A 23,231-nucleotide genomic window follows, 5' to 3' on the forward strand; every position below is an offset into this window, starting at 1 on the left:
AGATCTTACTAGCATGTCGTGTCACAGTACACACAATCCTAGACATTACTGCCTAGTTCTACCTGATCAACTCACAATTTTAGATGTTGCAAACATGTCTTCCCTCATTTAAACACAGCGCGTCGATATTACCATCACTTGTTACATTAATCTATCATTAATACTTCTATATGTAATTTCGGTCCTCATCAAATTTAAATGAACGGTTAATGCTCTTATTGTTGTTAAATCCAATCCTTTTCCGCTTCATAGTCTTCCGTTGTTTACTTTAATGCAATCCTTGCCGAAGAACTGGCAGATAGAAAAATATTAATGCCACACGACACCCACAAAATACTACGATGCTGTTCGGTGAGTAGGATTTCCAACACAGAAAGGTTTCTTTATTTATAATTCTGTTTCATGTAAGATTGTGGATCGGTCCGTAAACATCGTTGAGAGAATGTATCTCGTAGTTTCCAGTCCCTTTCACCGATATCGTCCATGTGTTACTAAAATATAGAGGTGTTGCCACAAATCTTGCAGTATACAGCCGGACTCTCATGTGATTAGTGAAGTTCATTGTTGGCCACATTTGGTTCAAACGTTGCAGGAGACAAATGCTTTGCCAGACCGGTTATTCATATCACTTCTTATCATTCTATAGCTATTAATCACACCATCCATGTTCCATATCCTGCCGTCTGTTAAATATAGAGAGTTGAAGTGTGAAATTTATCTTCGTCTCTTTGGTCTTTTCACAGCTAAACCTGAGCCTAATCCAGGATTCCGTCCCAGCCAGTTATTCACAGAGCACATTTTCAGTCTAAAAACACACAGAGAAACAATGCATAAAATTCCGGCAGAGCCTGTTGGTCAACTTCGTAAACTTCAAAAAATGCTTTTGATATTCATAGAAAACTTTTACAGTAAAAAACCACGCAAACATATGGGGCCTTGAAATAGTACTCCAGGATTTCCAAGTTCTGTACAGGTTGGGATAGACACTGAATACTCTAACTGCATTCAGAGCTACATCCTCTTTGTACCGTTCATCCTGTCAGCAGCTGAACCTTGTGTAAAGGGAGATAATTAATGGGGTCAAAGCAGGCGTGCGGAGGAGGGTAGTAGTACGACTTTGCGATCTAGTCTTCAACGATAATGAGCTGATAAAAACACTCATACTATAACCTTCCCACTTTATTTCTCTGTCTTTGTACTCTGTATCAGTTTGCTCTATTAATATACAAACAGCTATATATAAATATTTATACTTGAATATTCATCGTCTGAAAGTTCTCAGTCTTTGCTTTCTCTCTATTAACATATATTCATATAGATATACATTTTGTACATCAAACGCAAGCTGTTTTAATTGTTTATATGCATCGATTTTTTTATTCAGCTGTCTGTCTATCTATCTATCTATCTATCTATCTATCTATCTATCTATCTATCTATCTATCTATCTATCTATCTATCTATCTATCTATCTATCTATCTATCTATCTATCTAACTATCTATCTTTATATATAGAAGAATATATATATATATATATATATATATATATATTATATATATATATATATATATTCTTCTACTTGTTTCGGTCATTTGACTGCGGTCATGCTGGAGCATTTTTGGATTGGAGTCAATTCAAAATTATAGATAGTATTTATGGAATTTTTATTTACTGTCGGGTGACTTTTGGCCAAAACTGTATGTATATATATATATATATATATATATATATAATATATATATATATAAATAGGGAGAATTCACCAAAAAAACAAAAGACGAAGACAGGTGGTGTAGACAACAAACAGATGTATTAGTATCTGAGGAAATTATAATTGGGTCATCTAAAGAGGAAATTATGAAATGAACTCCAGAAATGAAGCGCTGTTATACAGTACTGCTTCTACTTCGCGGATTTTCACCTATCGCAGGTGTTTTTGGAATGAAACACCTGCGGAGGAAGGTTTGTAGAAACAACAAACAGATGTTATATATATATATATATATATATATATATATATATATATATATATATATGTATATATACAAAGTATGGGGGTTTAGTTTACCGGAGAACTACGCAGGATTGCACCTAAGGACTCATGCTCTGGTTTCTATAACTTCGGAAAGTTGAATTATGAACTTCTATGCTTGTTTTTTTCTCTCTTTCCATCTCCTTATTCTTTTACTCCCTTCCTCTATGTTGTCATCTTATTCACATATACCATTCTCATTTTCCATATTTCTTTTCCCTATTTGTCTCTGATGACGGAATATCCCATACTCGGCGGATATCTCAGAAACAGCTGTAAGATTTTGAATTTCTTTCTATTATAATATTGTGTATGACTTGAGCTGTTTGCCTTGTCTTAATGTTTGACGTCCTATTTAACAATTATATATTCACCATGATAGATCGCATTTTTATTTTCTCTCCCTATTTTTCTCTGTGTTACTTTCTGTCGAAGAGCGTAGGCTCGAAACTTCCCCAGCGTTAAACTAATACATCTGTTTGCTGTTTACACACTCGGCTTCGTTTTTTGGTTTTTTGTAAATTCTCACTTTATATATATACATACACAAGCGCACAGTGAACCAATAGGCATACAAATACATAAATCATAAAAAATATGCGCACGTTAATACACATTGAACATATTATGTGTGACTGTAAAAACGCGGACAAAAAAACGCCTATGGATTTAGACTGAATGTGAGAGAATCTGAAATCGAGGAAGTGAGAAAAATAAAGAAAAAAAGAGAGATAAAGAATCGTTAAGGTCGTAAAACTGTCTAAATGTATTTGTCAGGAGATTGGTGTTTGGGCTAATTCATCAAATGCTGCTATGGTGATTGTTGAGTTAGTGAATAAAAGTGTATTTCTCCGACTGCGTAAAGAAGTAACTAACAACACTCGCGAAAAATGAAGAGAATATTTTATTACTGCATATAGTGATTTCTGTGTAAGTCCTGTACAAATATTAACAGCAATAATTGCGTAACGGGAGAGATATAGTGATTGGGGTATAAAACAAGTTCACTTTTATAGCAATTTCTGTCTGGCCCATCACAAGTGATAAATAATTGCGCTACTTTCGTGGCGATAAAAATTCCGGTCTACTATATGCCATCTGATTTGGCAATGAGATTGGAGAGTTCGTGCCGCTGTCTCAACATTCCGCGGTTACCACCAAAAACCGTCTTTAAGTAGGGCACAAAAATACAAAGTTGTAGAAAATCTAATCACGCGATGGCTTCACGCTTATTAATGGCTTCACATACCGATTACATGAAACTGATGCCTGGTGGTTTAATTAGGTAGTAATTATGGGGGAGGTAATTCATATTAGTGACGCTAGGGGTTTAATGTAAATATACAGGTATTCTAGAGAGAGAGAGGGTAAATCTTTTAAATTTCGAAATACTTTTCACATTTCTTAGATTAAGTAGGGTATTCCTAGATGAAATGATAAAAATAAGCCTCAGTTATACAAAGAAAACATCTTTTATTATTGACTTTGTATGCCGGTGTGAAAGCAATAATATCCTATCTAATATCAAATTCAAAATTATTATCTTTTAATTCTCATATAGATTTACTTAATCCAATGGAATTCGCTTTCTGTCTTTTCTTAAAAGTTTGGAAATGATTCGCCACTCCAGTCTTAATTAGAGTTTCCATCGAGTCAATATAAAAATATTTTTCCTGGAGCTATAACATTACATTTGTATACTACACTTTTTCTTTTACAGGGATTCCTAAACTTGGTCATTTTTAACTCTACAATCACAACGTCTACTGTCTGTCTGAATCCCTTTTCATTTACGTATTTATTTTACTTTACTTTATCTTGTATTTCTTACTTTATCTTCCTTCAACGTTTTTCTCCATTTTTCTTTATCTTTCTGTTTATATTGCTCATTATATTTTTTTTTTATATTTTCATATTTTTGGGCAATACCATGTCAACTGCTCTTCTGTAAATCCGATCACCCTCTCTACTTATTATTATTCTTTTTACTTCAATCGCCTCCACCGCTCTATTATGTTACCTCTCTCTCTCTATCTACTTACTTCTCCCTTTAGCCGATTTCTGCTATCTCACACTATCGTTACATTATGAACCTTCGACATGGAAGTATTCTTCTTGGACACCTACAATATAAGGAATATTATGTTACCTGGATTGACATTGGGTTGTATCTAAAGCCTCATAGATTATAGGAAACTTAAACTGTGAACTTTTATATAATTTTTCCCTTTTTCTCTTTTTCTATATCTCCCCATCGTTTCGGTAATCTATACCCTCACAGTTTCTCACCATCTGTCTCCGATAATGGGACACGCCATATGCTTTTGGGATATCCCTGAAACAGGTGTAAGACTTTAAAAATTGCTTAATCTTTTTGAATAATAGCATAGATGACTTAAGATTTCTTGCCTTCGTGTTTGTTTTACTTTTTAACAAATTCATATATATATATATATATATATATATATATATATATATATATATATATATTATTATTATTATATATTATATATATTATATTTTTATTTTTTTAAATATTTTTATATTTTTATATTTTTATATTTTTATATTTATTTATTTATTTATTTATTTATAAACTATCAAAAAGTATTAAAAGTTTAATAAGATAAAGAGCAAAAACACGACGATCGTTTCATGCCCGTAACCAATTCGAATAACAATAATTTAAATTCAATTAATAATTCGAGTTATGGTTACAGTCAATCTTCAGGTTAATTGTAATATTTTAATAAATAATCAAAAATATTTAAACAATATTTTTTAAGAAATAAATAATATAATAAATTTTCTTATAAAAAACTCTATTATCAAACTAGAAACTTAACAATTATGATTATGTCAAAACAACGATTATAATGTTATATATTAATTTTAATTTTTAAGTATTAATTTTTAAGGTAAGAAACCCACCAATAATCTAATATCAGTAATAGTCAATATCTAATTACATAAATATTTTACAAAAAAAATGATTATTCATATTATTAAAATATAAAATTTAAATAATATATAAATTATCAATGAAAATATATAAATGTATATAAATATATAATTAAGATCTAAATAATCTCTATAAATAAACATATATGCACATATAATAAAGACCTAATAACTTAATTTTTCATATTTAAAGATGAAATAGCTAATTTCAAAAATACAAACAAACCATCTTAAACGATCGCTATAGTAAATTAACTATCTTTATCTCTTTGGCTAAATAATAACTTTAAAAAATCTTATCTTTAAAGTACTTAAAGAAATAATCAATTCGTAGTTATATAGTAACAAATATATACTATAAATATATTTATCAATGGGAATAATGTAACTAGCAAATAACAATTTAAAAAGACAATATATAAGTTAAAATAATAATTATAAGAAATCAAAAACTACAATTAATGCTATTAATACATGTATATACATGAATCTAACTTATACAAACTCATATACTTACTATCAAGCAACATATCTATCGCTAAGTAAATTCTTACGAATAAACTTAAAGTTAATATGTAATAATTATATAGAAAATTACGATAATTGGATAAACAACGATATATACATATATATACATATACATATATACAATAATATTATACCATAAGACTTATAAATATTAAAGTTTAAAGATCTTAAATATAAATATATACTTATCTTGGCGAGGTTTTGTTTTGACATAATCATAATTGTTAAGTTTCTAGTTTGATAATAGAGTTTTTTTATAAGAAAATTTATTATATTATTTATTTCTTAAAAAATATTGTTTAAATATTTTTGATTATTTATTAAAATATTACAATTAACCTGAAGATTGACTGTAACCATAACTCGAATTATTAATTGAATTTAAATTATTGTTATTCGAATTGGTTACGGGCATGAAACGATCGTAGTGTTTTTACTCTTTATCTTATTAAACTTTTAATACTTTTTGATAGTTTATAAAAAAAAAAATTAATAAATAAATAAATATAAAAATATAAAAATATTTAAAAAAAAAATTTTTTAATATAAAAAAATTATTAATAATTGAATAAAATAATAAAAATATATATATATATTTATAATTTATAAGTTTAAATTATTAATTTAAATAATTTTTTAAAATTTTAACTTTATTTAAATATTTTAATTGGATTTTTATATTTTATATTTTATATTTTTTATATATTTTTAATTAATTTTATTTCTATGTATTGGATTATGATTTTCACTGTTTGATTTGCCTAATAGTGGTTTTATCCCTAATTTAATATAATATATATATATATATATATTATATATATATATATATATATATATGCATATACTTAATACTTACATACATAAATATATACGAGTCTATATATATGTGTATATATATTTGTGTGTGTATGTGTGTGCATATATATACATATCTGCGTGTATGTGTAAACACCTCTCTCTCTTTACACACACACATATAACATATATACACACATATATATACACATATACACACATATATATAGACACATGCACATATACAAACACATATATATTTCACACATACATTATACATATATATATATATACACACATATGTATATATACACATACATACAAACATCTCCATATATTTTACATGGATATTGTTACATATGTATTTCATTATGCGTGTGAGTCCATTCAAGTCATTGTAATCATGAAAGCAGACGAGTAGCAGAAATATTGATAGTTAGCATTTGGTATACTTAGTTAAACACATATAACTAGAATATTCTGTTGCTTTTGTCTTTATGCATGTGTAGGAAGAAGTTCATAAATATCCCTTACATAGAAGCACATAGGTGTTTGGAGATAATCTATGTTAATATGCGTTTCCTGTACAAGCTCATATCCACATACGGCTTTCTGTACATATACGCAGACTGTTTGCAAATATCAACGGAGATACAAATGTGCGTGTCTGTATGGAAATAAGTAGCCTATAAACCTGATCAAGCTCATATAGTTTTGAGAATCAGATTACATGACAGTCTAAGAAAATATAACTATTTTCTAATATCTCCATCGACAATACATCTACATTGAACTGAATACTAATTTACGACTACCTGCTTCTGTCACATGGAACAAAGAAAGTTGTCTCGTTGAGTAAAAGAATATCGATGTGATCAAGTTTATTTGGTACCCTGTAAATTCGTTACCAAATAAAGATTGCAAGGAACTCTTAATTTCTGAAATACTGAGAATGTTTTATGCCTAAGTATTCCAATATATAGCTACATGTACACATATATTAACGTATGTATATGAGTTAGGACATTGAATATTACACATCTAAATATACATATACACATAATGATTATGCAGGGTGCGTAAGGTAATTGAGGACATACCATTTTGGGGTCATTGCTGCATTTTTTGCTAGCTCTGTATAGTCTTTGTATCAGAAAATAACAATGGCAGACCCTCAGCTTACTCAAGAAATGAAGAGACATGCTGTTATTGTGGTTATAAAGGCTGAGCATAGCGATTTAGAAATATCTCAATGTTTGAAATTTGCCAGATCCTTCGTCTACAAAGTTTGTAAGGAGCTAGAGACTGAAGATCGAAACGTATCACCAGTATCAAAGTATGAAAAAGCATTCTAAACACTCTGAAATCATCAGAACACCGGAATTTATCCAACAAGTTTATCAGACCATTGATTACAATCCCAGAAAGTCCATAAGGTCAATGGCAAAAGATCTATATGTGTCAGAAGGAACAGTCAGAAATGTTGTCCACGAAGACATCAGATATAAGTCTTTTATGATGAGGAAAGGTCAATTTGTCAGAAAAAAAGCATCAGATCTAAAAGACTCTTAAACAAGCTTAAAAATCCAGCAGAAGATTTGATTTGGTTTTTCTCAAACGATAAAAATTCCGACCAAGATCAAAAAGTTAACAGAAGAAATGACAGATGGTTATGAGCAGACCCTTTTCAAGTTCCAAGTGTTATGCATATAAAATTTCCTGTACTGTTTTAGGGGTTGTCGGATATGAAGGACATGTGATGCCTTCTATTTTTTTTCCAAAAGGCCTTAGAGTTAACTCTGTAGCCTACATTGAGGTCCTGTAAATAACTGTTAAGCCCTGGATAGACAGTGTATGCAATGGAAGACTATATGTACTTCAGTAAGACTCTACACTATCACACATGACTCTAGTAACACCGGAATGGATGGCTGGAAATTTTCATGATTACATAACCCCTAACATTTGGCCTCCTAATTCCCCAGATCTCAATCCATTGGATTATTACATGTGGAACGTTATTGAGAGAGAGGTCGGTGAACATGCCCATAACATCAAAGATCCTTTGAAAGCTGCCATAGTCAGAGTAATGTCCAGAATGAACCAGGACTACTTGATTCAAAAATGTAGATGATTTAGATCTCATACAGAAGCAGCTGTTGAAGCTGAAGGTGGATTTATGGAATAATATTATAGAAAAGGTTTATTTTTATCCTCATAGCTTTTTAAAATATAAATAAAGTTATTATCTGTTTTTTATATATGTTTTTATTTCATAAATATAAATCTGTCCTCAAATATCTAATGCACCCTGTATAATACACACACACTCACACACACACATATATATATATATATATGTGTGTGTGTGAAGCTGAGCACGTGTGTCTGTTTGCATGTATGTGCGCATGACTAAAACTCGAGAATTACCCAACCGATTTCATTCAAATTTTACATATGCCTTACTTAGGGTTCATGCTGTATCATAGGCGAAACAGCTTTTAAACTTTTTGCCTAATACGAGGCCGGAACACTCTCCTACCTCTCACAGCATTTCTGTGTTACGTGCCAAAAGTGAAACAATAACTCTATATTGTAATGTGATTTACTTTCAAATTTAATACTAAAAGTAATATATTCTTTCACTATTACTACAGAAACTATTATCTCACATATATACATGCATGCACATACACACCCAAAACACACGCATATTTTATATATATATATATATATATATATAGGTATAAATTAAATTAGAGATAAAACCACTATTAGGCAAATCAAACAGTGAAAAACATAAAAATAAATAATTAATATAATATACAAAATATATAAAATATAACATTTAAAATTAAATTATTTAAATTTAAAATTTTTAATTTATATTTATAAATTATATTTTTTATATTTTAAAAAATTTTTAATTTATACATTTTTAAACTTTTAATCTTTTAATATTTATATTCATTTATTTATTTATTTTAAATAACTATCAAAAAGGTATTAAAAAGTTTAATATAATATAATAAGTAAAACCACTGCGTACGTTTCATGGCCAATTCGAATTATAATAATTTAAATTCAATTAAAAATTCAAATTATAATCATAGTCAATCTTCAGGTTAAAGATAATAGTCAAATAAATAATTTGATAATAGAGTTTTTTATGAGAAAATTATTATTTTATTTATTTCTTAAAAAATATTGTTTACTCTTTACTCTTTACTCTTTTACTTGTTTCAGTCATTTGACTGCGGCCATGCTGGAGCACCGCCTTTAGTCGAGCAAATCGACCCCAGGACTTATTCTTTGTAAGCCTAGTACTTATTCTACCGGTCTTTTTGCCGAACCGCTAAGTGACGGGGACGTAAGCACGCCAGCATCGGTTGCCAAGCAATGCTAGGGGGACAAACACAGACACACAAACACAGACACACACACACACACACATATATATATACATATATACGACAGGCTTCTTTCAGTTTCTGTCTACCAAATCCACCCACAAGGCATTGGTCGGCCCGGGGTTATAGCAGAAGACACTTGCCCAAGATGCCACGCAGTGGGACTGAACCCGGAACCATGTGGTTGGTTAGCAAGCTACTTACCACACAGCCACTCCTGCGCCTATGTGTAAATTATTTTCTTTCTATGGCTCGTAATAAAACTATCCTCCGTATGGAAGCTGCTTTGGCCGTATGGATAGCCGGCTGCCGAAAGAAGAACATAGTATTGGATACGAACATCATCCAAGCAAAGGCTAGGAGCCTGTACGGGACTTTCGCCGCTAAGGAACCTGAGGACGACTGGCAACCACGAAGAAGAGGAAGGAAACGAAGACGACGTAGAAAATCCGTAACCAGGGACGTCCAGTGATTCACAACCTAAAAAACGTCCTTTTTCTGCTAGCAAAGGGTGGTTTGTTAAGTTTCAGAAACACTTCGGCCTAAAAGGTGTTTCCCTGCATGGTAAGGCTGCTTCTGCTGACACAAGCGCTACTGAAACATATGTGAATGAAACTTTCAAAAAGATTATCTCCGAAGGTGGATATAAGCCGAACAAGTTTTTAATATGGACGAGACGGGCTTGTTTTGGAAAAGAATGCCGTCACGAACTTTCCTGTTCAAGGAGGAAGCAAAAGCCTCTGGCTTTAAAGCATACAGGGATCATGTGACCCTCGTGATGTGTGGTAATGCTGCGGGATTTATGTTAAAGCTAGGACGTATTTACAAGTCTAAAAGCCCAAGGGCTTTAAAAAACAAAAGACAAGCATCTACTACCTGTATGTTGGATGCACAATCCAAAGGCGTGGATAACGAAGATGCTGACCTTCAACTGGTTCCACCAGTGTTTCATCCAGCAAGTCAAGGTGTATCTATTTGAGAAGGACTTACCATTCGAAATTCTTCTCTTTATGATAACGCTGGTGGCCAAGCTACTGATCTGTCGCATGAGGGCATTCTGATTGAGTTCCTGCCGCCCATCACTACGTCACTTATTCAACCAATGGACCAGGGGATTATCTGGGCGTTAAAGTCCCTATGCACGAGGAAAATCCTGGCCAACCTGGTTGCTTCCGAGGATGCCGCCTAAGAAGACGAAGACGAAAATTTTAACTTGAAGGCATATTGGTGGCAGTACACACTTGCTACGTGCCTCCAAAATATCCAGAAGGCATTGCAAGAAATGAAGCCTACCACCATTAACGCGAGCTAGAAAAATGTGTGGCCCGAGGATACTTACGACGACAAGGGATTTACACCTGCCGAAATCCAACACTCCGAAGTACAGAAAGCTTTGCAGTTGGCTGCGATCATTGGAGGTGACGGATTTGCAGACATGATCACGGGAGACATCGACACATTATTAGACTGCCACTCCCAGTGGCTAACCGACGCAGACCTCGAAAACTTGACAAAGTTGGCCAGCGAAGAAGAATAAGAAGAAATGCAGCAAGAAACGGAATAAGTTGTCGACCAAACTGGCTTGACTTTGGAACGGCTGGGCAAGCTCTGCAACCTGGCTAAAGAATTGAAATAGTGGTCACATGAATGAAGGGGACAACGATATGGTTCCATCTGTGCTATTTTGCAACAAGATCGACGATGTCATGAATCCCCACAAGATGCACTTTGAACGGAAAAAGAAGCAGCGGCAGCAACTTCCTATCACAATGTTTTTGCAGCCTCGCAAAAATCCCCAGTTCCTGCTGCTACTACTACAGTTGCACCTTCGGAAGAAGTGGAAGAGGTGGCCCAGGAAAGGACACCGCCATCAGCTACATCATCATCATTTCTACTGCACAGCAAATTTAACACCATCATCATTCAAATTACTCTTCAACTTCTTTCGTCTTGAGTAACAATCTGTATGTTTTTAAAATCTAAAGTGTTATTGCTTAACAGTTGTCCTTGTTATTAATATACTACTGTAATGGGTGGGTTGTTAACAATTCAGGGAGGGTTTTAAAAGTCCAAATTCACGTTAAATAAATACTGTAAATATGGTGTCCCTACTTCGCGGAAATACAGTTATCGCGGCCGGTCTCGGGACCAATCTACCGCGATAAACGAGGGATCACTATAAACAAATATATGTGTGTATGTATGTATGTATGTATGTATGTATGTATGTATGTATGTGTGTGTATGCGTGTGCGCGCGCGCGTGTGTGTGTGTGATAAGCCAATGTGCGCGATTGTTTACGAGGTGTCTTCCAGAAGTTATATCTGACCTAAGTATTGTAATTTTAGTATGTCATAACTAAACGTCTAATAAGCAGACCTCCCAACTATTTTTATTGCAATTGAAGAGGACGACTGTAAAGGGCACATTGAAGACGGCTGTAAGAGCGCAGCTTGACAAGGCTGACTAGTTTGCAGAATGCAGTCGGGATGTGAAGACAATTTGAAGCAAGCTCATTATGAAATATAATTTTGTGTTAAGCTGGGTAAAAATGCTACTGAAATTTAGGTAATGCTCCATATTGCCATTGGATTAACTTGTATGACCCAACCATTTGGTTTTCGCTGGTAGAAGAGATTAAAGAATGGCAGAGAAGAGGTGAAAGATGTCAGAACATCCGGACGTCTAGATCTGTCGTGTGTCTCATTTTGGAGTTGGTATGGCAAGTGTACATAGAATTATTAATGAAGGTCTGAAATGCTCAAACTTTACACAAAATTAGTTCCCAGGGTGTTCAGTGACGAAAAAAGAAGGAAAGAAAAGTTGTTGACAACAGAGAGAGGATTGCGCTCATTAGCTCCAATGCAAATGTTCTTCAGTCTCCAGTGATATGCGACGAAAACTGAATCAACGGTTATGATCCAGAGACCAAGAAACAAAGCGGCTAATGGAAGCATCCTGGTTTTCCCAGAACCGAGAAGGCAAGGAAAAGAAAGTCTACTGCAAATCTCATGTTGAAACCCTTTTTTTTCAACTTTAAGGGTATCATCTACATCAACTGGGTTCTCGCTGGTCAAATTCGCAACAAAGAATACTTCGAGGAAGTTCTGAGGAATTTCAGGACGAAATTTCGTAGCAAAAAACCAGAGCTCTCCCACTTGGCTTGGTGGACCCTGCACCAAGACAATGCACCAGAACAAGTTTCCATCCTGGAAACAATTACGTGACAGTGAAGGACATCAAAACTATCCCTCGCCTTCCTTACAGTCTAGATGCTACTCCTCGTGACGTTTAATTGTCCCCCAGACTGAAGAAGAGGTTCGGCGCAGTTGTTTCGAAGACAGTGATAAGATAAAAGGAGTCCATGATAAGATTCATAGACACCTTCACTTTGAAGAACCTCCATGAAGTCTTCTCGAAGTGGCTGCAGCACTACAAGTGCATTGAAGTCAAAGTGTCCTTCTTTGAAGATGACGTTTTTGTGCTTTTCTGAAATAAGTGTCCTTACTGAAAAAAACTCCAGAATACTGAAATGCACTTTGTGTGTATACACAAACCCAGGCATGACCAAATCACTTCGCAATAAAGTCATATGTTAAAGCCCACAGCATATTGTTATTGGCAAGTACGTTTTACCCAAACCATGGATGGTCACAAGGCTGGTGAATTAAATATAATTATAAAAATAGAAACTGTTTTGGAAGTTGTTGGATGGTGTATCCTCATACCCGTTCCTCATTTCGTCAGTATTTTTGTACTCTATGTAGACCGAATCTGACTCAATATTACGCTACGACTACAAGTGTCTGTGGAATATGCAACCGTTGCATTACTCAGTAATTCGTTGACTATGTAAATTAGTTGGTCGGATATCTGTAAGTACTCATCGAAACCGACGCAGATATCCATTTACTTTTACTGTTACACTTATAAATATCACGTATAAAAGCTCTGCATTTAGAACTCGCTTAACGATACTCAATTTTAATGATATTTCGTAAATTAAAAGAAAAACAATTTAATAGTTAATTGCGCCAAATGAATGATAAACATTTCTAATGATTGCTTTAAAAGTTTAATTATCACAATGCCCTTCGATAATGTGCGCGCAAGTGTTTGTTCTTTCATTGAATCACTCAATTACTTCGCATGTACAGAAATCAATAAAACAAAATGTCAACTAATGGAAGCATTTATTATTAGCAATCCTTTGTTAGGTTTCTATGAATAAATTTCATGTGTTTTATTTATTATAATTATAAATGCTTAATATGCTAACTTCTCTTAAAACACAAGATATATTAATTTATAGACTAGGAAAGAATTGTAGCAGTGACTTAGCATTCCGGTGAGATATGAATTGTAGATGTTAGGAAATATAGTCGTGTGTGACTATATATATATATATATATATATTATATATATATATATATATATATATATATTATATATATATATATACACACACTTTATAATTAGGGTTCAGCAAAGATTTGCTTTACCACATACCGAAGTTTAGAAATAGCAGCCAAAAAACCTTAGCTATTTCTTCTACTTTAAAAAGGGACTTCCAGAAAAACCAAAATACTGGGAGTCCCTTTTAAAATAGAAGAAATAGCTAAGTTTTTTTGGCTGCTATTTCTAAACTTCGGTATATGGTTAAGCAAATCTTTGCTGAACCCTAATTATTAAGTATTACTTAAGTTTACCGTGAAATGGTCCTTTTTCATGCCGAATTTATATATATATATATATATATATATATATTAAAAAGGATTAAGCTTTTTTTCTACAGAAAAAAATTCCATCAGGAAGTGTGGCAGTATATTAAAGAACCTTTACGGTTAAAAATTATAAATATCTTATAAGCAAGGGCTAAAGAAGATTATTCTAAAGCCAATATACCGATATTCCACATTTAATCCGCTTGTGGAATATCGGTATATTGGCTTTAGAATAATCTTCTTTAGCCCTTGCTAATAAGATATATATATATATATATATATATATATATAAACGGCAGTTTGTCTGTCTGTGTGTCTGTCAGGTTGTACCCTCACCCTGACCACGGCTTTCAACCGATTCTGATGAAACTTGACACACACATAGCCCAATGTCATAATTCAAAACTAACACAGCGAAAATTTTGAAAAGTTCCCCCAGTTCTGAAAAAATCAATAAATTCGACATGGGTCGAGAATCTAAGCTTTTTATATGCAACACATTTTCTACAGACTGTCTAGGGGACGCAACTCGACCTTTTTAACTCTCGGAACACGTGGTGTAAGTATCCCAAAATGTATAAAAATGTACAAAAACGGCAAAAAAGCGGGCAGCAATGTGAGTGACAACAACGAAAAAGTCAAAAGTGACCAAACTGAACAAACGAATGGAAAAGGTTGTTTTGTGCACACGACAAAAGCGGTTTATAATAAACCAAGAAATTGCAAGTAGCGTCCGAGGACCCTTAGAGTACGTCAAAAATTTAAGGTAAAACGTTTGGGGTGGTAGTTATAAAGAAAGTGTAAACAAAAAATATATTCGAATAACTTGCGGCTGCAGCAGCTATTAGTAGAAGTGGCGGTGTTGGGGGTAAAGTCTCGAATGTAATTACTTCCTGGTAGGAATTGGTTGGGTTGAATTATCGATAGCTGTTTGATAGTTATTTGAGAGTGAAGAGAAGACATTGCAACCTACACATGCGCCTTCGTTCCCTAGAAGGAAAGGACTAGATTGGGATTAGTCGTTGCCTACTAGGGGCTCTTACATACCCGGGCAACGCCGGGCTATACTGCTAGTATATATATATATATATATATATCGTAAATCCAAAGAACAATAAATTAAATATCAGAAAAAAGAAAAAAAATGAACGTGAGGACGTGCACAAGAAATATATTAATTCGACGCTCGGTGAAAGGAGAGAGTTGTTAACGTTTCGAGCATAGCTCTTCGTCGGAAAAAGAAAGTTCAAAGAGAAAGAAGGAAAAATAAGGAAAGATCCGAAAAATCACCAACAGTCCACGTTCAGTTATGTTATATATATATATTTATATATATATATATACATATATATATGTGTGTGTGTGTGTGTGTGTGTGTGTGTGTGTGTGTGTTTGTGTAAGGCGGTGAGCTGGCAGAATGGTTAGCACACCGAGTGAAATTTTTAGCAGTATTTCATCTGCCACTACGTTTTGAGTTCAAATTCCGCCGAAGTTGACTTTGCCTTTCATCCTTTCGGGGTTGACAAATTAAGTACCAGTGAAATACTGTAGTTGATGTAATCGACTAGTCCCCTCCCCCAAAATTTCAGGTCTTGTGCCTCGAGTAGAAATGATTATATGTATTTGTGTGTGTGTGTGTGTGTATGTATGTATGTATGTATGTATGTATGTATGTATGCATACATGTATGTATGTATGTATGAGTGTATGTATGTATGTATGTATGTATGGTATGTATGTATGTATGTGTGTGTGTGTGTCTATGTATCTATGTATGTAATTGTATATAAGATAAACTTAGGCCGAATTCGTTATACATGAGGAAGGATTTTTGGAGTACTGGCCTCAATGGGTGAATCAGCCTTACTGTATTGTGAAATACATTCAGTATTTGTACCCTTATTGGTACTGCAAATATTATGTCGGGTAGCGTCTTCTTGAAGAAAGAAAGCTCTGAATGTCTGATGTAGTAATCTTTAGTTTTCCTTACCTTCTCAACAGCATCGCCTACGTAAACTCTTTACTCTTTTACTTGTTTCAGTCATTTGACTGCGGCCATGCTGGAGCACCGCCTTCAGTCGAGCAAATCGACCCCAGACTTGTTCTTTGTAAGCCTAGTACTGCTAAGTTACGGGGACGTAAACACACCAGCATCAGTTGTCAAGCGATGTTGGGGGGACAAACACAGACGCACACACACACACACACACACACACCACACACACACACACACACACACACACATATATATATATATATATATATATATATATATATATACATATATATGACGGGCTTCTTTCAGTTTCCGTCTACCAAATTCACTCACAAGGCTTTGGTCGGCCCGAGGCTATAGTAGAAGACACTTCCCCAAGGTGCCACGCAGTGGGACTGAACTCGGAATCATGTGGTTCGTAAGCAAGCTACTTACCACACAGCCACTCCTGCGCCTATAGTTATATTTAGCAAAAACATACGAATGGGATTGTTGAGTAGCTCTTGTTACGTTGTTCAATGGGAGCAACTTGGTCAGAAAATATCTTTACCAAATCTAGCTATTTCAGCTTATATGACAGGGAAACCGAGTGAATCAACTTTCTGTGATCATATTGTCACAACATTTTCTGCACTATATTTTAAATTCAAATGTTACAGAATTATTAATCAGCAACTGTTTGATATGATCTCATAATCCTTTCTGTCCACGTGTCTTCTGAACTCGTAACACTCTCAGTGGTATTGGTTGAAGCAGCTTCTAAAGAGCCAATAAATAATGCAAACAATATATTTATATTCTACTTCAATTGTGTTTTCTCCCCTGTTAGTTGTAAGACTTGTACGAAGCAACTTGGTGTGTGAATTTGATAGTTCTCTTAAATGTGTGGCTGTCTCTCTCGTGTTTTTCCCATTAAGCAGCTTAGGGAAGATTATGCAGTTATGATAGTACATACATTTACTGTCGATCCGCTTTTCTTTCCTATAATACAACTAATTGAACTACCGTTCTTCCCGGATCTAAATTTATGATTTAAAGTTTTTCTATTTGCTTTTAGGAGATCGTTTCACATAAATATTCCTTCCTTTTAATATTCCAACATTCAACTGGAAAATAATTATTGTTCGTTCTTGTATTCGTTTTTAGTGACGGAATATCTCGTTTAAGATGCTGAGTACAAATATTATATTTATCAAATCTACCACACTTATATTTGGAATGTAAAATAATCTATACATTCCAATCAGTGTTTCCAACAATTTGGTTCGTATGCTGTGGACGTATTGCGCATTATCTTGGTTCATTAATGTTCGATACTCAGTTGTAGGTTATTGATATATTTCTCTAGCTTTATTGTCGACTGGGTGGCTTGCATTTCCTAATTCCATTACCAGGTGCATTCTATGTATACCCTGGATATTTTATAACAGATAACGGCTGCATACCGTCAGGTATTGATTGTCCATTACAAACTTATCTCATATTTTCATATAGTCTCTAGTGACACTGTCGATAACATTTAACATGCGACTGGCTGTTGTTTTCTCTAATCTCGCTAAAATGGTCTTATATCAAATGATAATATAGAGAATTCTGGATATATTCCCTGCAATCTATAGCTTTAAATTGTTGTTACATTGTGAATATTCGACTGGATCTATTTTATACAGAGGTATAAGCGGAGTGATGGTGGTAGTAGTGGTGGTTGCAGTAGTAGTAGTTTCTTTACAATTTATTGCTCTATTCTATGAAAGATTGTCACTGGTTGTGGATGTCATTTAAAAATTGACTGACATCGTTTAACGTGGAATAACAATTGCTGTCTGTGACAGCCATTTTCTTGGACAACAAAAATTGCTTGATTTTTGAAGCTATTTACTTGTGAAGTTGTTAAATATTTGGTGGATACTTATACATCGTGACGATTAGTTGTTGCATTCGGATATGGATCAGAAAGTAGAAAAAGTATCTGACGGTTAGCAAAACAGCAGGTCACAACATCGTACACTATTTCTAACATGACATTTGTGTCCATGACTGAAAAAGAAATATTCTAGAATCAGAACCACCTAGACTACGAGAAGACATATGAGGATGTCTTACATACACAGGGACAAAACACATACACACATGTGATATGGTATAATATAACATAATATAATATAATATAATATAATATAATATAATATAAATATAATGTAATATAATATAATATAACATAATATAATATGATATAACATAGTATAGTATATAATGATCTATCAGGTTATTTTAGCTTGAATGTCTTAGCTATTTACGAAAAGTTATGACAGTCGACAGCTATTTCGGTGTGTCCCAACAAAAATTACCAATAAAAGGGGAAATTCTTGAATCATTATTCTATTAGAAGGCTTTGGCCTGAGATTTTCTGTTTGTAACTATATTTCGAAATGTCTCCGAATCTGCCTCTACTCCAATAATTTCGTATTGTAATAGTCCAGTTATACTTCTCCCTTTTATACAGGTCTTTTCCTCTATAATGATTGTCACTGATGATATCCCGGCCTGGTCGAGCGTCTACGAGTGGCATATTCCATATGATATCGTACACCGATTCTGTTACGAAGATGCTTTATACAATACAATTTGTTTGCAGATGTCTATAATTCAAATGCTGCCTATAAGTTTATCGAGAAATTTAATTCTGTAGTATTGAAATATTATGCAAAAGCCATTATATCGTTTCAGTATCACGGTAGCTACCAGGAGGGGACGGGACCTACAGCTGCTACCAAGAGGAGGAGAGGACCTTCAATGTAAACAAACAAGAGTACAGTGATGTCTAAACAAGCTACAGAATTACTACTGTGCAAACAGCGCTCCCAAAAATTTATAATATCCCTAGTGAAACTCTCTTGAAGATCGTTACAAAACTACTGACCGAAAAAGCACACCTTAAGCGTTATTCAAGTAATATTCACGACAGCAACAGGCAGTTCAAACTTGTCACGAAGTCCTCATGAGACATAGGAATGGATTTTGGTCATATAATTGTTCATAGTTGACAATCAGAAGTGGAATAGTGGTGAGTTAGAAAATGAACGTTAATACCAATGGCGTCTGTCTTTACTTTATCAAATAATAGCTGTTACAAATATATCTGAAGGCCTTTCCAAGCATTCAAAAGATTCAGGTGTCATTCGATTTGTAACATTTCTATTAGGTGTTGCATAACATGGCTATCCGTAGTTAAGAAATCAAGAAATTTATTGAAAAATTCCAAGACGGAATGAATGTATGTGTTAGCGTGGAAGGAGGCTCTCTGAACACTTGCAGAAAACGATGCCCTTCGTTGCCACATTAGAATTATTATTATTTCATATTTTTCGTTTAATTCTCGTAAACTTGTCAAAAGAACCTGTTTCCTCAGGCTCAAGTGACAAGATATATATATATATATATATATATATTATATATATATATTATATATATTATATATATATAAAATATATATAAAATATATATATATGTATATGTATATGTATATTATATATATATTATATATATAATATATATATATGCATATATATATATAATATATATATAATTTATATATATATATATATGGTGTGTATATAGGTATATATATAATATATATATATATATATATATATTATATAAATAATATATATATATATATTATATATAATATATATGTATATATAATATATATATATATATTATATATAATATATATAATATATATATATATATATGTATATATGTATATATATATATATATATATATATATATATATATATATATTATATATATATATATATATATATATATATTATATATGTATATATAATATATATATATAACTATATATATATTATATAAATAATATATATATTTTAGTTAGTTAGTTAGTTAATTTGGCTCAAAAGCAAATAGCAAGGCCATGTAGGGGGACATGGAGTTAAGTACAGGGTGGTGTTCATGTAAAGAGTTCAGGCCACTTGAGGTCAAGGGAGGCTTTGAACAAAGCGGTCGTCGGCATCTTCACCATCTCGTCTGGCAGCTTGTTCCACGGATCCGCAACCCGGACGGAGAAAGCTCCTCTCCTTCGATTGAGATGAAATCGTCGCAGGTAGAGCTTTTCGGAATGACCCCGCAGCCGACGCTCTGGAGCAGGAGTGAAGAACAGCTCTTTCGAGAGGTTACACTTTCCGCTTATGATGTTGTGGGCGAGAATGAGATCACCACGGCGGCAGCGTTTTTCAAGAGAATAAAGGTCGAGCGTCCTCAGCCTTTCTTCGTAGGACAAATTTTTGAGACCATGAACCATGCGGGTAGCCAGCTTCTGGACTCTTTCGAGATGCTGTATGTCTTTGAAGAGATAAGGAGAAGAGGCTTGAATCCCATACTCCAATATGGGTCTCACCAGCGGGACATAGAGTGGCAGGAATATGGCTGCTGTGAGCATTCCGAATGACCGTCGAATCAAGAACAGAATTCCGCGTGCTTTGTCGGCAGCATGGACGCACTGGGCCGAAGGCGAAAAGGAGGAATCCACCAAGATACCTAGGTCCTTTACCTGATCGGTCCTCTCCAGCAGCAGACGACCCGGCTCGAAATCAAGTTGAGTTGCAGGAGTAGAGCCGACAGGCAGATGACAGCACTTTGACACGTTCAGACACAGGTCCCAATTGTTAGACCACTTCCAAATTTGGTGGAGGCATCGACGAAGATCCTCTATATTACCGCGAGGAGCGACCAGTTTGATATCGTCGGCAAATAGAAGGGTGTGTTGCGTGAGGTCGTCGGGCAAGTCATTTATGAAGACTAAGAACAACAAGGGCCCAAGCACTGAACCTTGAGGCACGCCACTGCTCGCACTGGAGACGTCGGACCGCGAACCATAAACTTGGACTTGATATAAGATGCAGCACGGATTTTTGTCAGTGAACAGGTCACGGATTTTAGCGACGAAAATACTTTGACAAATTAAACTTAAATGTTGAAGTGAATCGAACGGCTTTTGTGTGTTTCTTAAATGGCTTATAAACACCTTCCACGCTGCAATTGTTTTCGTTTCAGCACACGATCTCAGATCAAATTACTTGCTATGCGAGTACATCTCATATAATATATATATAAATATATAATATATATGTATATATATATATATATATATATATATATATATATATATATATATATATATATATATATATATATATATATTATATATATATATATATATATGCTTCGAAACGCGGAGTAGATAAAACAGGGACAACTGATGAAGGGGAATATTCTTTATGTTGCATGTCTCGTTTCTATGTTTGTTCTTTTTATTACGAAAACTGTTCGTTTTGTATGTTTTTGCTTGTATGTTTTCGTTTCTCATTGTGTTCAAATTTTTTTTTATGTCCTGTACCCACCACATATGCATGTATATATACATATATATGTAGGTATGTGTGTATATGTGTGTATATGTGTATATATATTTATATATTATATATATATATATATATATATATATGAACCCCTTTCATCACGAAGGGACGTAGGATTGCACCTTGGAAGCTACCTTCCGAGGATTAAGTCCGGGCAAGGTTGTTTGTGGAAAACCAGTCGCCCACCCATACACGTCTTCTTCCCCCACCTCACTGATGTTTGATGTCTAAGCGGAAGGAATAGCCCAATACAACTTTAATTTCCTCTCTTCTAAGTACACGTGTAATGCTCAAGAACACAACACAGACATCGGTCCGGAGATCGACCTCACAACATCACGATTATAAGCCCTACGCTCTAAACAGTAAGCAATGCGTTTTCACACACACATACACACACACACGCACTCACACACACACACGCACGCGCGCACATATACATATGTGCGTGTGTGTGTGTGTGTATGTGTGTGTGGGTAGAGAGTGTTTATGAAATTTTGTATTGAAAGAAATTGCTCTTTCTAGGGATGTCTTAGATCCAAGCAGTCGCCGGTTTATCGCTATATAGATTAATTTATAGATATTTTCATCTATTAGATACATGAGAAAAGAATTTTAGTAATATAAGGAAAATGGAGAGTTTGAACACAGCAAAATAAATTTAGTTACATAATAGTCAATTTCATAACGCCTACCTACGTTTCGATATGTACCTTCATTCATATTTTACAATTAAAAATGTCATTATCAATTTAGAAGGTAAAAATCTCTTCAGGGCCAAAATTGACATATTCATTTACATCTTAATAGACGTAGTGTTCTCTACAGACAGAATAGTAGCATATGCGTTCGTGTGTGCCTCAACGTGTGTATCTTTGCATTCTATTCGATTACATCGCAAAGGATGGCAGTGTTCCTTACAGACTGACTGGTATTGCATGCATCTGTGTGTGTGTCGCGCATCAGCATGTTTGCCTTTGGAATTTGTTCTAAAGATAGCTACAATTTAAACTTCGACCATACTGGACAATGGTTAGTTGTTCTGAAGATTTAGGTCATACTATCATTCTCCTCAATGGAATATAGATTCTTTTTTTTTTTTTAAAGTGACTGCTTGTCGCTTTGCTCCCTACCTATTTCTTTACTACCCACAAGGGGCTAAACACAGAGGGGACAAACAAGGACAGACGAAAAGATTAAGTCGATTATATCGACCCCAGTGCGTAAATGGTACTTATTTAATCGACCCCGAAAGGATGAAAAGCAAAGTTAACCTCGGCGTAATTTGAACTCAGAACGTAGTGACAGACGAAATACCGCTAAGCATTTCGCCCG

At 33.9% G+C, this 23,231-nt stretch overlaps 1 long non-coding RNA gene across 1 annotated transcript in view; it reads right to left on the reverse strand.

Annotated features, from left to right (window-relative positions):
• Positions 1–323: 323 nt before the first annotated feature.
• LOC118764683 overlaps positions 324–23,231 on the reverse strand; it is a 25,993-nt gene continuing 3,085 nt past the window's right edge. The window contains exons 2-4 of the long non-coding RNA XR_005000491.1: positions 10,592–10,597; positions 3,249–3,255; positions 324–336 (exon numbers count right to left, since the gene is read on the reverse strand). This is a non-coding gene — a long non-coding RNA (uncharacterized LOC118764683). The remainder of the gene's footprint in view (positions 337–3,248; positions 3,256–10,591; positions 10,598–23,231) is intronic.

The sequence above is a fragment of the Octopus sinensis genome, linkage group LG9, assembly GCF_006345805.1.
Source record: "Octopus sinensis linkage group LG9, ASM634580v1, whole genome shotgun sequence".
Taxonomy (NCBI): Eukaryota; Metazoa; Mollusca; class Cephalopoda; order Octopoda; family Octopodidae; genus Octopus; species Octopus sinensis.